The sequence below is a fragment of the Ovis canadensis genome, chromosome 3 (genome assembly GCF_042477335.2).
Source record: "Ovis canadensis isolate MfBH-ARS-UI-01 breed Bighorn chromosome 3, ARS-UI_OviCan_v2, whole genome shotgun sequence".
In the NCBI taxonomy this organism is placed as follows: domain Eukaryota; kingdom Metazoa; phylum Chordata; class Mammalia; order Artiodactyla; family Bovidae; genus Ovis; species Ovis canadensis.
In genome coordinates, this window is record NC_091247.1 from 213,910,202 (window position 1) to 213,922,766 (window position 12,565).

At 40.7% G+C, this 12,565-nt stretch overlaps 1 pseudogene; it reads left to right on the forward strand.

Annotated features, from left to right (window-relative positions):
- LOC138437852 (antigen WC1.1-like) overlaps positions 1–12,565 on the forward strand; it is a 68,420-nt pseudogene that overhangs the window by 32,476 nt on the left and 23,379 nt on the right.

Genomic DNA, 12,565 nt, shown 5'->3' on the forward strand with positions numbered 1-12,565 from the left:
TAACATTGAAATAACCTCCACACTTTAGAATTTTAACATATTTAATCCATGTCAGGTCAACAAATGTTGAATACATTTACTGTTTCTTAAAAAACATTTTTCAGCTTTTTAAGCTGTATCCAGCAAGACCCAGCAAAACACATTGGCCTGCTGTGAACTCCTCCATTCTCCATGGAAGTGGAAAATTTTAGGTTTAATTCTCTACTTCATCATTTACTTAAAGGGTAACATCGATAAACATTCTTTAACCTTTCTTTACATCACTTTTATGTATAAAAGGAGAGGAGAATACAGTGAGCTTGTTAATGTTATTTGTTCAAGGGCTTGCAGGAATGTGACCTATTTCTGCTCATTGATAGAACTAGAAGGGTTCGCCGGTGGCTCAGCTGTAAAGAATCCACATGCAATGCAGGAGACGCTGGTTAGGTCGCTGGGTCAGGAAGAACCCCTGGAGGAGGGCGAGGCCACCCACTCCAGTATTCTTGCCTGGAGAATCCCGTGGGCAGAAGAGCCTGGTGGGCTACAGTTCATAGGGTCTTAAAGAGTTGAACATGACTGAATTGACTAAGCAAACATACACACTATTTCCCCCTGAAGATCACATAACTCCAAACTTTGAATAACAGAGATTCTTGACACAAAGTCCAAGGAGAGATTATATATTTTGGGGGAGAGGAAGCAACGTTCTATGATTCCCAGTGGAATCTGACCAGTGTCGATGTTCCCTGACATCATCTCTCATGCAAATCTGTTCAGTCTACTCAAACAGATCACATTGTTTAAAAGTAAGTATCCAGATCTGAAGTCTGAAGCTCAGAACTGCAAATGAAATATTCTGGGGTAAACCAAGATGTCACAGAATCCATTTGTTTTTCAGTTCTGAATGACTGTACCAGGAGGAAGGAGTCTAATGGTAGAGGATTCATGGCTGCTACCTAAGGCATCTGATAAGGCCAGCTCCTGACTCCATTCCCTTTAATTAACCCCTTTAACTCATAGGTCAATCGCATCAAAATGTGTGTGCTTTGAAAGGAATCCATCCCGCTGCCAGCTCATTCCTGTGACTCTGAACTCATTTAACTGCTCCTGGTAGAGAGACTAACATTTCCTATAAATCTTTCTCTGATGCTGTACAGAACTCTACAGATCAGAATGTTAACTCTGATAGGACCTTGCACCACCTGCTGTCTCAGACTACTCACTAGAGTGTTTTCAACTTAATATTTCCTGTTTTATTTTCTTCCTATTTTTCAACTTTATTATTCTCTTGCCACTGGTATAAAGTGTTATGCTCCGAGTCCGTATCTCCAAACCGACCGAGAGAGCAAGTCCACCACAGTATTGCAAACGCAAGAAGGGAGTTTGTTTATTCCTAGCACGCTAGGGCCCAAGTCTCATCCCACACAAGGGAATCTGACAAGAGCCCCGAACAAAGGAGTATGGTGGCTTATATACAGGCAGTTCTTTGTCTCAGTTACAGGAGTAGCTGGCGTTACATGATTGGCCAGGCAGGATGAGCGCATATCCTGTCTCTTTCTGGTAAACATGACTCAGGTCCTAGAGACCGTCGTTTGGTCCCTAACATAAAGAACTGGACCCAGCTGCTGCCCCAGTGCAACCACTCCATGTCTGAACTGGCAGCGTTCAGAGGAGAGCACTCCCTTCTGCTCAAGTGGGCATCCTACAGGACAGAAGACCTTTCTCAACCCTTGGTGTCATCACCCCATTGTCTCATTTCTCTCTGCTCAGACAGCAGACAGCTCCGCCTGGTGGACGGAGGTGGTCGCTACTCTGGGAGAGTGGAGATCCTTGACCAGGGTTCCTCGGGCACCATCTGTGATGATGGCTGGGACCTGGACGATGCCCGCGTGGTGTGCAGGCAGCTGAGCTGTAGAGAAGCCCTGGATGCCACTCTCTCTTCTTCCTTCGGGACAGGATCAGGGCCCATCTGGCTGGATGAAGTGAACTGCAGAGGAGAGGAGTCCCAAGTGTGGAGGTGCCCTACCTGGGGATGGCGGCAACACAATTGCGATCATCGAGAAGATGCAAGAGTCGTCTGCTCAGGTATGGTCAGTTCTTTGTCCACCGGCTGAGAAAATGGGAAGTTCCAAGAAAGCTGGTGTCTGATCAGCAGGGCAATGGGAGATAGTGGGCTAGAGAGGACTGAGATGCCTACCCATCCTCACTGAGTGCACTGTGGCTATGAGTGATGAGCTTCATTTACTTTTCTCTTATAAGTCTCTGCTATTCTTTTCTTCTCCAGTGGACTTACCTGATGCTAAAATAGCTTTATTCATTCTCCCAATTAAAATAAATCCTCATAATTTTTTTTTCACAATTCACTTTTTGTAAGAGTGAAACATTTGCTAACTGCCACATACACATTCTCTTTGCACAGGGAGGCTATGTGAAGGAGGGACAAAAATGAGGATGTACTTTCCTGGGTGGAGTTGTTTCTGTACAAACTATGTGAGACATTATTTTGCACTGGGCTAGTAGGAGTGGAGGCTACTCTTACTATAGGAGGATATCATTTACATATATAGAGATGATCCCTAAAGGGATAGCATTTAACAAATCAGAGATTCTTATGGATTTGTGGCAGATTGCAAGTTTCCTTTGCTAATTTATTTTCATTTATTTATTTTTTAATTTTTTTTAAATTTTAAAATCTTTAATTCTTGCATGAGTTCCCAAACATGAACCCCCCTCCCACCTCCCTCCCCATAACATCTCTCTGAGTCATCCCCCTGCACCAGCCCCAAGCGTGCTGTATCCAGTGTCAGACATAGACTGGCGATTCGATTCTTACATGATAGTATACATGTTAGAATGCCATTCTCCCAAATCATCCCACCCTGTCCCTCTCCCTCTGAGTCCAAAAGTCTGTTATACACACCTGTGTCTTTTTTGCTGTCTTGCATACAGGGTCGTCATTGCCATCTTCCTAAATTCCATATATATGTGTTAGTATACTGTATTGGTGTTTTTCTTTCTGGCTTACTTCACTCTGTATAATCGGCTCCAGTTTCATCCATCTCATCAGAACTGATTCAAATGAATTCTTTTTAACGGCTGAGTAATACTCTATTGTGTATATGTACCACAGCTTTCTTATCCATTCATCTGCTGATGGACATCTAGGTTGTTTCCATGTCCTGGCTATTATAAACAGGGCTGCGATGACATTGGGGTACATGTGTCTCTTTCAATTCTGGTTTCCTCGGTGTGTATGCCCAGCAGTGGGATTGCTGGGTCATAAGGTAGTTCTATTTGCAATTTTTTAAAGGAATCTCCCCACTCTTCTCCATAGTGGCTGAACTAGTTTGCATTCCCACCAACAGTGTAGGAGGGTTCCCTTTTCTCCACACCCTCTCCAGCATTTATTGCTTGCAGATTTTTGGATCGCAGCCATTCTGACTGGTGTGAAGTTGTACCTCATTGTGGTTTTGATTTGCATTTCTCTAATAATGAGTGATGTTGAGCATCTTTTCATGTGTTTGTTAGCCATCCGTATGTCTTCTTTGGAGAAATGTCTATTTAGTTCTTTGGCCCATTTTTTGATTGGGTCGTTTATTTTTCTGGAATTGAGCTGCAGAAGTTGCTTGTATATTTTTGAGATTAGTTGTTTGTCAGTTGCTTCATTTGCTATTATTTTCTCCCATTCAGAAGGCTGTCTTTTCACCTTGCTTATATTTTCCTTTTTTGTGCAGAAGCTTTTAATTTTAATTAGATCCCATTTGTTTATTTTTGCTTTTATTTCCAGAATTCTGGGAGGTGGATCATAGAGGATCCTGATTTATGTCAGAGAGTGTTTTGCCTATGTTCTCCTCTAGGAGTTTTATAGTTTCTGGTCTTACATTTAGCTCTTTAATCCATTTTGAGTTTATTTTTGTGTGCGGTGTTAGAAAGTGATCTAGTTTCATTCTTTTACAAGTGGTTGACCTGTTTTCCCAGCACCACTTGTTAAAGAGATTGTCTTTACTCCATTGTATATTCTTGCCTCCTTTGTCAAAGATAAGGTGTCCATATGTGTGTGGATTTATTTCTGGGCTTTCTATTTTGTTCCATTGATCTACATGTCTGTCTTTGTGCCAGTACCATACTGTTTTGATGACTGTGGCTTTGTAGTAGAGCCTGAAGTCAGGCAAGTTGATTCCTCCAGTTCCATTCTTCTTTCTCAAGATTGCTTTGGCAATTCGAGGTTTTTTGTATTTCCATACAAATCTTGAAATTATTTGTCCCAGTTCTGTGAAAAATGTGGCTGGTAGCTTGATAGGGATTGCATTGAATTTGTAAATTGCTTTGGGCAGTATACTCATCTTCACTATATTGATTCTTCCAGTCCATGAACATACTATATTTCTCCATCTATTAGTGTCCTCTTTGATTTCTTTCATCAGTGTTTCATAGTTTTCTATATATAGGTCTTTAGTTTCTTTAGGTAGATATATTCCTAAGTATTTTATTCATTTCGTTGCAATGGTGAATGGAATTGTTTCCTTAATTTCTTTTTCTATTTTCTCATTATTAGTGTATGGGAATGCAAGGGATTTCTGTGTGTTGATTTTATATCCTGCAACTTTACTATATTCATTGATTAGCTCTAGTAATTTTCTCGTGGAGTCTTTAGGGTTTTCTATGTAGAGGATCATGTCATCTGCAAACAGTGAAAGTTTTACTTCTTCTTTTCCAATTTGGATTCCTTTTCTTTCTTTTTCTGCTCTGATTGCTGTGGCCAAAACTTCCAGAACTATGTTGAATAGTAGTGGTGAAAGTGGACACCCTTGTCTTGTTCCTGACTTTAGGGGAAATGCTTTCAATTTTTCACCATTGAGGATAATGTTTGCTGTGGGTTTGTCATATATATCTTTTATTATGTTGAGATATGTTCCTTCTATTCCTGCTTTCTGGAGAGTTTTTATCATAAATGGATGTTGAATTTTGTCAAAGGCCTTCTCAGCATCTATTGAGATAATCATATGGCTTTTATTTTTCAATTTGTTAATGTGGTGAATTACATTGATTGATTTGTGGATATTGAAGAATCCTTGCATCCCTGGGATAAAGTCCACTTGGTCATGGTGTATGATCTTTTTAATGAGTTGTTGGATTCTGATTGCTAGAATTTTGTTGAGGATTTTTGCATCTATGTTCCTCAGTGATATTGGCCTGTAGTTTTCTTTTTTTGGGACATCTTTGTCAGGTTTTGGTATTAGGGTGATGGTGGCCTCATAGAATGAGTTGGGAAGTTTACCTTCCTCTGCAATTTTCTGGAAGAGTTTGAGTAGGATAGGTGTTAGCTCTTCTCGAAATATTTGGTAGAATTCAGCTGTGAAGCCGTCTGGACCTGGGCTTTTGTTTGCTGGAAGATTTCTGATTACAGTTTCAATTTCTGTGCTTGTGATGGGTCTGTTAAGATTTTCTATTTCTTCCTGGTTCAGTTTTGGAAAATTGTACTTTTCTAAGAATTTGTCCATTTCTTCCACGTTGTCCATTTTATTGGCATACAACTGCTGATAGTAGTCTCTTATGATCCTTTGTATTTCTGTGTTGTCTGTTGTGATCTCTCCATTTTCATTTCTAATTTTATTGATTTGATTTTTCTCTCTTTGCTTCTTGATGAGTCTGGCTAATGGTTTGTCAATTTTATTTATCCTTTCAAAGAATCAGCTTTTGGCTTTGTTGATTTTTGCTATGGTCTCTTTTGTTTCTTTTGCATTTATTTCTGCCCTAATTTTTAAGATTTCTTTCCTTCTACTAACTCTGGGGTTCTCCAATTCTTCCTTTTCTGTTGCTTTAGGTGTAGAGTTAGGTTATTTATTTGACTTTTTTCTTGTTTCTTGAGGTATGCCTGTATTTCTATGAACTTTCCTCTGAGCACTGCTTTTATAGTGTCCCACAGGTTTTGGGTTGTTGTGTTTTCATTTTCATTAGTTTCTATGCATATTTTGATTTCTTTTTTGATTTCTTCTGTGATTTGTTGGTTATTCAGAAGTGTGTTGTTCAACCTCCATATGTTGGAATTTTTAATAGTTTTTCTCCTGTAATTGAGATCTAATCTTAATGCATTATGGTCAGAAAAGATGCTTGGAATGATTTCGATTTCTTTGAATTTATCAAGTTTAGATTTATGGCCCAGGATGTGATCTATCCTGGAGAAGGTTCCATGAGCACTTGAAAAACAGGTGAAATTCATTGTTTTGGGGTGAAATGTCCTATAGATATCAATTAGGTCTAACTGATCTAATGTATCATTTAAAGTTTGCGTTTCTTTGTCAATTTTCTGTTTAGTTGATCTATCCATAGGTGTGAGTGGGGTATTAAAGTCTCCCACTATTATTGTGTTATTGTTGATTTCCTCTTTCATACTTGCTAGCATTTGTCTTACATATTGTTGTGCTCCTATATTGGGTGCATATATATTTATAATTATTATATCTTCTTCTTGGATTGATCCTTTGATCATTATGTAGTGGCCTTCTTTGTCTCTTTTCACAGCCTTTATTTTAAAGTCTATTTTATCGGATATGAGTATTGCCACTCCTGCTTTCTTTTGGTCTCTATTTGCATGGTATATCTTTTTCCAGCCCTTCACTTTCAGTCTGTATGTGTCCCTTGCTTTGAGGGGGGTCTCTTATAAGCAGCATATAGAGGGGTCTTGTTTTTGTATCCATTTGGCCAGTGTTTGCCTTTCGGTTGGGGCGTTCAACCCATTTACATTTAAGGTAATTATAGATAAGTATGATCCCGTTACCATTTACTTTATTGTTTTGGGTTCGGGTTTATACACCCTTTTTGTGTTTCCTGTCTAGAGAATATCCTTTAGAATTTGTTGGAGAGCTGGCTTGGTGGTGCTGAATTCTCTGAGCTTTTGCTTGTCTGTAAAGCTTTTGATTTCTCCTTCGTATTTGAATGAGATCCTTGCTGGGTACAGTAATCTGGGCTGCAGGTTATTGTCTTTCATCACTTTAAGTATGTCTTGCCATTCCCTCCTGGCCTGAAGAGTTACTATTGAAAGATCAGCTGTTATCCTTATGGGAATCCCCTTGTGTGTTATTTGTTGTTTTTCCCTTGCTGCTTTTAATATTTGTTCTTTGTGTTTGGTCTTTGTTAATTTGATTAATATGTGTCTTGGGGTGTTTCGCCTTGGGTTTATCCTATTTGGAGCTCTCTGTGTTTCTTGGACTTGGGTGATTATTTCCTTCCCCATTTTAGGGAAGTTTTCAACTATTATCTCCTCAAGGATTTTCTCATGATCTTTCTTTCTGTCTTCTTCTTCTGGGACTCCTATAATTCGAATGTTGGAGCGTTTCATATTGTCCTGGAGGTCTCTGAGATTGTCCTCATTTCTTTTAATTCGTTTTTCTTGTTTCCTCTCTGATTCATTTATTTCTACCATTCTATCTTCTATTTCACTAATCCTATCTTCTGCCTCCGTTATTCTACTATTTGTTGCCTCCAGAGTGTTTCTGATCTCATTTATTGCGTTATTCATTATATTTTGACTCTTTTTTTATTTCTTCTAGGTCCTTGTTAAACCTTTCTTGCATCTTCTCAATCCTTGTCTCTAGGCTATTTATCTGTGATTCCATTTTGATTTCAAGATTTTGGATCATTTTCACTATCAATATTCGGAATTCCTTCTCAGGTAGATTCCCGACTTCTTCCTCTTTTGTTTGGTTTGGTGGGCAACTCTCCTGTTCCGTTACCTGCTGAGTATTCCTCTGTCTCTTCATCTTGGTTATATTGCTGCGTTTGGGGTGGCCTTTTTATATTCTGGTAATTTGTGGAGTTCTCTTTATTATGGAACTTCCTCAAGTGGGTGGGGTTCTATCAGTGGCTTGTCAAGGTTTCCTGGTTAGGGAGGCTTGTGTTGGAGTTCTGGTGGGTGGAGCTGGGTTTCTTCTCTCTGGAGTGCAGTGGAGTGACCAGTAATGGGTTATGAGACATCAAAGGTTTTGGAATAATTTTGAGCTGCCTGTATATTGAAGCTCAGGGGAGTGTTCCTGTGTGGCTGGAGAATTTGCGTGGTATGTCTTGTTTTGGAACTTGTTGGCCCTTGGGTGTAGCTTGGTTTCGGTGTAGGTATGAAGGCATTTGATGAGCTCCTATTGCTTAATGTTCCCTGAATTCAAGAGTTCTCTAATGTTTTCAGGCTTTGGATTTAAGCCTCCTGCTTCTGGTTTTCAGGTTTATTTTTATAGTAGCCTCTAGACTTCTCCATCTATACAGCACCGATGATAAAACATCTAGGTTAAAGATGAAAAGTTTCTCCACATTGAGGGACACTCAGGGAGGTTCACTGAGTTACAAGGAGAAGAGAAGATGGAGGCGGTAGTTAGAGGTAACTAGAATGAGATGCGGTGAGATCAAAAGAGGAGAGAGCAAGCTAGCCAGTAGTCACTTCCTTATGTGCGCCCTATAGTCTGGACCACTCAGAGGTATTTACGGAGTTATACGGGGAAGAGGAGAGGGAGGAAGTAGACCGAGGTGGCCAGGAGGATAAGAGAGAGGAATGAGAAGGAGAGAGACAAATCCTGCCAGAAAACAGTTCCTTAGGTGTTCTCCACCGTCTGGAACACACAGAGATTCACAGAGTTGGATAGAGAAGAGAGGGGGGAGAAAAGAGACAGAGGCCACCTGGTGGAGAAAAAGGAAAGTCCAAAGGAGGAGAGAGTGGTCAAGCCAGTAATCTCGCTCTCAGGTAAACTTGGGTAGTGAAGTTTGGGTTTTTAAATGTACAAAATTGGCAACAAAAACCTAAGAGCAAAGATTAAAAATCTAGAGTAGAGGTTGGATTTTCAAAAATACAATATTAAAGAAAAGAAGCAGAAGGAAAAAGGAAGAAAGAAAAAACAAGAGAAAAAAAGAGGAAAAAAAACAAGAATTATTAAAAAAAAAAAAAAAACACCAACAACCATCCAAAGATTATATATGGTGTTTGCCTTAAAAAAAAAAAGTCCTTTTTTTAAATAGTAATAGTAGGTTATAGAAATAAACATTAGAGGAGAAATAGAAGACTTAACAATTTTTTAAAAAAGCTAGGAAAAAAAAAAGAAATCGTTTTAAAAATAGTAAAAATATTTCTGGCCCTTCTCTGATGTTGTGGGCTGTGTGGGATCACTTCCAAGGTGGTTCCCTCTGTTTAATTTCTTCTGTTTGCTGTTTTTTAAGGCTCACTAGTTCAGTCGCGCTGTGGGGAAGGGAGATGCTGCAAACAAATAGCACTGTCGTGTGCACACAGTGTCTCAGCCCCGCTTGACCTGTCCCTTCTCGCGGCGCACAAACCGCTCTGGCTCTAAGATGCTCAGCCGGGAACCGTCTGGGGCCGGCCCTAGGCTGCGTGCACTTCCCTGGTCCAAGCCGCTCAGGTTCGGACCTCAGGTAGCCCTCAGAGGCACAGATTCGGCTGGGACTGCGCTTTGTGCCCTTCCCAGGTCCGAGTAGCTCAGGAGTTTGGCGAGTGCGATCGCTGCGACTTGTCACCTTTTCTGCCGCTGCTGCTCAGCTTTCTGGGTGGACTGCTGGCACCCCCCATGAGGCAGACGGTGACTGTCCAGCACCCCCTGAAGTCTTAGCAAAGAAGCCTGCTTGCAGTTAGGTAAGTAAAGTCTCTCCGGGTCTGCAGTTGCCCCTTTCCAGTCCTTAGGGCTCTGGCTGCCTGTCCCCGGCGGGGGATGGACTGCAGCCGGCTTATTCCATTTCGTCCTTTGTTCTGTGCTTGGTCCTGGCGGTGTCTTACGTTCGAGCTTTTCTCGTGGTAGCTATCCCACAGTCTGGTTTGCTAGCCCAAGTTAGATCGTTCTGCCTGCATGTGGGGCATTCCTGCCCGATTCTTACAAAGCACTGCAGCCCCCGCCTCCCTCGCTTCCCTGCCCTGCCCCCACTAGCTTGTGGCGGATGCAGGCGTCTGTGCTGCTTTTCCGCTGGGGGAGTTACTGTTGGGCTTGTAATCTGTTGGTTTTAATTATTTATTTATTTTTCCCTTCCTGTTATGTCGGCCTCTGTGTTTCCAAGGCTCGCCACAGACTTGGCAGGGAGAGTGTTTCCTGGTGTTTGGAAACCTCTCTTCTTAAAATTCCCTTCCCGGGACGGGCTTCCCTTCCCGGGATGGAGCTCCCTCCCTACCTGCTTTGTCTCCTTTTTCGTCTTTTATATTTTTTCCTACCTGTTTTTGAAGACAATGGTCTGCTTTTCTGCTTGCTTGATGTCCTCTGCCAGCCTACAGAAGTTGTTTTGTGGAGTTTGCTCAGCGTTGAAATATTCTTTTGAGGAATTTGTAAGGGAGAAGGTGGTCTTCCTGTCCTATTCCTCCGCCATCTTTGAAAGTCCTCTATCCTTTGCAAATTTAGAAGTAAATGTTCATAGTTCTTTGATGCTAGAACTAGAGAACTGTGAATGAAATGCTCCGAGTCATATATTCTTTCACTGTTACTAGAACAGTCTCTCTCCCCGATTCTTCCTTTAAGATATCTGTACAAGTGCAAACTTTGGAGGAACACTTAGCCACGCACTGGCAAGTCAAAGGTGGAGGTAATAAAACATGAATTTGTGTGTTTTATGATAAGAGATTATGTAGTTTATATTTAATGATTTCATTGATATAAGAGACTTGTGTTTGGGGGCTTATTTGGAGCAAGAGGACAAATGTAGTTTTTGAAGAAGGTGGAACAGGTTTTATAGTAGCTGGGAGGAAGGGGAATGGCAATGGGAGCTGATGAAGGCAACTGTGAGGTTCTCTGAGCAGCACTGAAGGTCCAGGTGTGGTGTGCAAGATGCTATGTGTGCCTAAGGACACAAGATGTCTACACAGCAAGAGACCAGACAAGGATAGATCTTTATTATATTTAATATCTTTACTCATTCACATCAGCCTTCTATTTCATAATATTCTTGGAATTTTCACACTTATTCTTCCATGTAAATTTTAAAATCAAGTAGAAAATAAAAAAGAAATAATATATCTCAGAAGTCTCTATCCTAATATATCCTAAGACTGTATTGATTATCCAGCACATATTTGAATATTTAACTTTTATCAGTGTATATAAAACAGAATACAAGAAATACTTCTCTCATTTTCTTTCTAAATTTTTAATCTCGTGGAATTAATATAACAACATCAACAACCTCAGATATGCAGATGACATCACCCTAAATGGCAGAAAGTGAAGAGGAACTCTTGATGAAAGTGAAAGAGGATAGTGAAAAAGCTGCCTTGAAACTCAGCATTCAAAAAACTAAGATCATGGCATCTTGTCCCATTGCTTCATGGCAAACAGATGCGGAAAAAATGGAAACTGTGACAGACTTTATTTTCTTGGGCTCCAAAATCACTGTGGACAGTGACTGCAGTCATGAAATTAAAAGATGCTTGCTCCTTGGAAGAAAAGCTATGACAAACCTAGACAGTATGTTAAAAAACAGAGACATTACTTTGAGACAAAGGTCCATCTAGTCAAAGCTATGGTTTTTTTCAGTAATTATGTATGGATGTGAGAGTTGGGCCATAAAGAAGTTTGAACACTGAAAAACTGATGCTATTGAACTGTAGTGTTGGAGACGACTCTTGAGAGTCCCTTGGACTGCAAGGAGATCAAACCACTCAATCCTAAAGGAAACACAACCCTGAATATTCACTGAAAGGAGTGATGCTGAAGCTGACGTTCCAATACTTTGGCCACCTGATATGAAGAACTGATTCACTGGAAAACACCCTAATACTGGGAAAGATTAGAGGCTGGTGGAGAAGGGGACGACAAAAGATGAGATGGTTAGATTGCATCACTGACTCGATGGACATGAGTTTGAACAAACTCGGGGAGATAGTGAAGGAGAGGGAAGCCTGTCATTATTCAGTCCATGGGGTAGCAAAGAGTCGGACATGACTGAGTGGCTGAGCAACAACAATAACAACAACCAGTTAAACAAAAATGGTTTATCTAGAATGTATAGCCTGTGACCAAACTCCCAGGTCCTAACCTGGACCTCTCTGGGGAGATGGAAATGGATAAATAATAAAAGGCAAGCAGATCATCCTCTCTCTCATCATTCATTCTTGTATAAGTGGTCAAGCTAATCCTTCAATTCTTTAATTTCTGCAGTGCCTTTTCTGTTCTCCCCTGCTCTCTATGCTGCTGCTGCTGCTGCTTCTGCTGCTAAGTTGCTTCAGTCGTGTCCAACTCTGTGCAACCCTATAGATGGCAGCCCACAGGGCTCCGCCGTCCCTGGGATTCTCCAGGCAAGAACACTCGAGTGGGTTGCCATTGCCTTCTCTGCCTGCTCTCTATAGTAGGTTTTTATTGTCATGTTATTCTTTTTGAGGCTTCCAAGTTCACAAACTTGTGCAATCAGAGTCCTTCACCAGGACAAATTCCACCATGTACATAAATAATTATGAGCACACTCAAAAACCAGGAAAATTATTTAAAAAGTTGTTCTTTATGATGTGCAAGGTTTTTCCTATTGGATTAATTTTTCTCTGTCCAAAATAGGGTCCCTGAAGGATGAAATCATAATCATGAGTCTTCACTTCGGTTTGTCTCTCATACTCCATCCACTC